Consider the following 5,949-nt stretch of genomic DNA (forward strand, 5'->3'; position numbering starts at 1 on the left):
AAGCCATGGGTTGTTTCTAATGCTGGATTATCAGCCAATATTGGATCAGATGTTGGTCAGTAACAGTGAGCAACTCAGTTGCTTTAGGGCACAGGATGAGAGTTCAGGCTGTCTTGGCTCGCAGGCCAAAAATGATAAATACATGCTGGGWGTACAGCATGGTGCCAGAGAACCCTCTCCAGGAAAAATACAAGTAAACAGCATTCATAATACTGTCATCCTGAAACATCCATAAATCTTTTACATTGTATACAGTATTTCAGGTACAGGGGGCATTCATTCTCTGAGATGGAAGCCATCTGCCAAAAACAGTTTGGAATAATTATTATGGTGTTTAATGCTATATTTACTCAGCAAGGTTGGCAGTATCCTTGTTCTAGTTTGTTATAGATTCGCTCATGGGCTTTGGAAGATAATCTTTTGCTTAAGCCAATTTAATCCAAATTTCAGATGTTGGAAAAGATGGCTGCATATTTGACTCTGGAGTATTTTCAGAAGCAAAGTAGACCATAATTAACTCACAGACTGAAGTTATCTAAATGTATGAGCAAAGCAAGCCTTAGTCATAAATGCTCTGCAGCTGTGCTTGAACCTGGCCACTGCATTGTTTACACAGCAGGCAATTTCCTGTTAGCGTCATATCGCAACATCAAATGGTACTTATTGATGAAACTTATTTATATTTTGTTTTTAAAACCTAATCTGAAAATCTAATTGATCTTTAATTCTTTTTATGTGCCAAAGTAGAATGTCCTAAAGTCTTTATTTCTATGTTACAGTCAACTTTCCTCAAATCTATAGTATATTAGCTATTCAACTGCAATAAAAATGTCTAGATTTTGCATGTAGTGTTTACCCACCTCCACTCATCCAGCTTTTCTTGTGAGCGCTCCAAGCACTTCTGAGAAAAATCACCTCATTTATCTTTTGTAAACCTTTCTTATCATCATTTTGAATAAACAGGGACCACACTGTTATTGATTTCCCCCCCAAAAAAGAAAAATCAAACAAAACAGATTTTGCATCCTCAACCTGAGAGATGGTTTCTCATCCATGCTGTACCCACTTCTGGCTCTTTTTGGCATTTTATTCCGTGGATAATACCATTTCCAACTCATTAAGCTAGGCTTTTTTTTTTGATTGAGTTCAAATTAAAGTACGGGATGCACTTTCTTCATCCTCCTTCCACTTTCCATCTGTATGAATCCGACTCCACCTTTTACACAGTCGAGTGTTATGGTGAGCATGACTTTGTCTCTGAAGCACTAATATACAGTCCATMTCCTCCATATGCTCCATGTGGCCCCTGTGTGTGCGCTCAGAATTGCTTTTATTCCTGCAAATGCAAGCAGAGGTGATATTTATTTTTCCATATTTAATCTTGTTTCAGTGGAAGCTTCAATTCACACGTTATAAACTGAGTATGAATGAAAAGGAGTCAGTTTATCTTAAGGTTTTGCTATTCATTTTTACATTTTCCTCAACTGTTACTTGTTCCTTTATGTTAACAACATGAGAACAAGCTTCTGTTTTTTGATATATTGCAGAAAATAATGTAAAAAGCATGGTATTTCTGAAAATCGAATGTGTGTTTACAATATCAATTGAATCCATTGTATTATCGGTCTTTGATCATCACTAGACAAGCAGCACTACACATACAGGAGCTAACGCTAATTAGTGGATGCTGAATATATCATAAAGATGTGACAGCTGCCGTGGTGAGTCTTCAAAAGTTTGATGTTTTCTGCAAGCAATTTTGATGATAAGTGCATCTCTGCATTAGGGTCCATATGGATAATTTCAATTTCAATCCCACAGAAAAGGTAGAAATGTTAGTATAAATGTGTTCAAATCCTTCTCTTTCAATTGACTTCAGCAATTTTTGCTTACAATGTAAATAATTTGCTGATTTCCCTGAAACCTTTCAGTAACCTGAAATAAAAGATAACACATCCACTTTGGTGGCAGTAATAGCTGTTATCTAGCAATGAGCACCCTAAGAAAGCAAACATACTTAACGCAACATTCTATATCTGGTCCACTACAGAGTTTATACTGTACTGATTATGCCTGTGGGTGATGGAGGCAGCCTGTTTATGCAGAGAGTGTGCAAACAGAGGAGCAGATAAGCAGGCATTTCAGTGAAAGTGGAAATGAGACTAATTGGCCTGCAATAAAACCTTTGGCTAATTACTCACAGCTTGTCTGAAGCARAAATCACGATACTCAAATAATCTACACAAGGTCAGTGATAATCTGTGGCAACTTTTCTGCTGCTACACACCTACTGTGTGTTTAGAGTTAGTTGGAAAAGCTAGAAATAATCTGATTGCAATTGATAACCAGCGATAAAAGTTTTAAAGGGACAATTTAGATTTCTTAAGGAAGCTGCAGCATCTGCTGTGGATTACTCTGGGTTTCAATTTCAAAATTCCATATAAATTTATATAAGCACCTTTTTCTAAATTATAACACCAATTATGTTCCCATCAGATGGTTGTTTGCTCACAGGTTGATGATTAGCAATAATCCMTCAYGATACCCTTCCGCCTATGAAGCATGCACTGCAAAACAGAACTTGTTAAGTATATCTCCWAACTGTTGCTTTGCTGCACTGCTGTGTTTCTGCCATGTCTATCTCACCACCATATCCTAATATTTTCTATTCTTCTTTCTTCCCTTTATTTTACCAGGTAAAACCCCAAATAGCAAAACAGTTTAAAAGCAAYAACATTGGTTAATAGAGTCACGTTGCTTGTCTATGAGAGCCTCTTGCCATAATTCCAATGAAATAAGACATTGAGTTCAGACTGGAGCCGATTCCGTAACACTGAACGCTCGATTCTCTCGCTCYGTTTGAACACGTGGAACATGCAAAAGAAAAATCTTGCTGGAGCGTGAATAATGTGCGGTAATTGATCATTGTAAAAGATAATTTAAGTAAGCTGGAGCAAAGCCAAGTAGTTTCATAAATCATTATCAGGTGATTGTGTCTCCGTATGCTTGAAGGAGACCATTCAGCTTTTGGATACAACTCCCAATGATGTGTAGGATGTCTGCTGCCAGTTAGAAACCTCAAAGCGCAATCATAGGAAGCATTCAAGGATCGAAGACATTTGGTCAAAGCATTCATATATAAAACATCTCCTTAATTCAGGAGTAGTGACAAGGTAGCTGATACCAATATTCTTCAAGCTTTGAGAGAAAAACAGGATCCATTCCTGATAATAAAACCCAATCTTCATTCTAGGTGTCCTGGTGCCATGTTCACCGATGAGTCTCTGGGATTTAATGACATGTTTGTTGTAAAGAGAGTAAGTGAGAATACAAGGTGCCAAAAAGCCCCCAGCATTTCAAGTGGGGCAAATTTTATTCAGCTGGTGTCTCTGAACTTTTCAAATAAGCTTAGTCAATCTGATAAAACTTTGCTTCCACCTTGGCTCGGAGAGAAGCTCAGCTGAGACACTGCTGGGGCTTCAGCTAATAATTTGGACAGGTACGGCCTGGGATTTGTACGGCCCTCCGTCACACTAATCTCTACTTTGGGGCTTTCTGGAAGCGCGAGGCCTTCCATATTAAAGTGGCTGCACATTATTATGTTACAGTGGAATATTACAAAGTAATTAGAASAGTAATAATATTCAATCTTTGCAGTAATGAACACTTTTACATTTATTTAATGGCTTTGTTTTTCATGTGCATTTCTGGCTTAATATTCCTACGTAAGTTTGGGAAATTTTAGAGCTTTCTGCATCTCTTCTACTTGGAATATTTACAGCAAAAGAGATATAGGTTTGTTGAGGAATGCAATATCTATTTACAACTACATAGTTTTTTTTTATTACAAGCAGCTCTGTCATTGCAAACAAATTTTATTGAGAGAGAAAACATATATATATTTTAAGGTGAGACTTTTAGAAGCTTTGTTTTTGCTGCATGTCCAATTGGAAATATTTGGAAACGATGACAAAGCAGCTTCTTTTCAGAATGACAACTCAAGCTTTAGCTAGTATCCACAATAGCAGTAGAGCTATAAATGATGTCAATCAGTGCTTTCCATAGACCCTCTAGCAGGCTGAGGTCAGGGAGTTCCTCGCAGGTCGGTCAGGTTCCTTCAAACCAGACTCACTCATCCAAACCGGAGAAATCCGTATCTGTCTGTGCCTTTGTGATTTACATCACTACATCTGATGGTTTATATTACWCTTACTACTGCAACTGCTAATCTACAGGTCACAGGATGCGTGGACGGTTGTAGATACTGACCATGCAGAAAAGTTGCGACTTCGGGGCACTCTGCCTGTCAGCGCGAGCTGATCCTGCTGAGCTGTCTTGTCCCCCACTAAGAGTAGCACTTCATAGTGTTTAATCAAAGACATTTTTAAAGGTTTCATTGGCTCTAGTGGCCTTTATTTGAACGTGTTCATACAGGAAAGTGAGAGGGGGAAGACATGCTGCAAATGTCAYCAGGAACTCTAACCTGTGACGGTCGTGTTGAGGACTAAGGCCTCTATACCTGGGATGAGCTTTGCCCTGCGGCACCACAACACCCTTAGTYAAARACATTTCACGGCACTCTTTGGAAATAACCATTCTTTCACAAATATTTGTAGAAGAAGTTTAACTGCTGGATCATCTGCATCTTTGGCCATGACCCTGATCATCTGARGTCAGTGATTTGTTGGGGTGTCCGAATGCTTTTGGAAATACATGTCATAAAAGACTGGATGCAAGCAGTTTAACATTTTACCTCCTGATTTTTACTTCTGACAACACATTTAAAGAAGAGCAGAATCAGAAGAATTATGCAACCAGCACAATTGTCAGAATGTAGACACCTTCTGTCCCCTATACTGAGTGTCTACATGAGCACATAAGATATCTTATGGTTGAATACAACACAAACTGAATATTCTCCTCAACCATGACAGAATGTGTCTTAGTCCTTAAAGAGGAATGCACACAGTGAGGCCTTTATTTTAAATTTAACTTTGGTTTGTTTGTTTTTCTCTCTCTCAGGGAACACAGCTCATGGAGATGAGCAGAAGTTGATTTGTGCAAAGCAGGTACAGAACAGACCACAACATGTGAATGTTAAGTCTCCAATTGTGCATGTTCTGAACATTTTCTTCCTTTTTGTGTTTTAAAAATTAATATGTATTGTACCTTGGCATCACATTGTYGATTTGGTTTGGGGTTTGTGACTTCCCTTATTAAAGTTTTGAAACCAAACACGTGTGTTAGTGTGAGCCAGAGACATTTTCTTTAAAGCATATACAGTATAGTTTAGGGGAAAGATAAACCTAACTTTTATTTCTTAGATGCCACCACTTTCATTAAAGTACAACTAAAGAATAACCAACATTTTAGACACATAAAATACTTTGAATACTCATAATATAATTAGTATGGCAATTTTGGTCCATTGTTCTTTCCCGCCCTTTGTCTTTTGTCTTTACCTATGTTTTATATCTGCTATTTTTTGCTCCCACTTCTCTCTGTCTTCTTCAGGCTACAGTCTTAGAAACAGCTGCAGGATGCAAGAAGAACTTATTCTTAGAAGCAAGACCATTCAGGACAGACTGCTTTGCTCTGAGTTCCTGGAATACATTTGCTGACATTCAGCGATTCTGTGCAATAATGGTACATAGCCGATAGGCCTAAAAATACATATTTCCAAATTTAAGATCAGTATACTTAGTATCTAGGACACCAATTGCAAGACCATCCTTGTTGCACTTTTGCCTTAATGTCTAACTATAGTCCAACTCAACAGTTGCTCAATGAAAGCCTGCTGTCTCTTGGCGTTCTCTAAGGCGTCTCTAAGAATTTGCTCTGCTATACAAACATTGAACTGCTAGCTGTATCAAGCACTTAGCATTGGATTGCTAGCTGTACCAAGCACTTAGCATTGGATTGCTAGCTGTACCAAGCACTTAGCATTGG

Source organism: Poecilia reticulata, linkage group LG3 (assembly GCF_000633615.1).
Source record: "Poecilia reticulata strain Guanapo linkage group LG3, Guppy_female_1.0+MT, whole genome shotgun sequence".
NCBI lineage: Eukaryota > Metazoa > Chordata > Actinopteri > Cyprinodontiformes > Poeciliidae > Poecilia > Poecilia reticulata.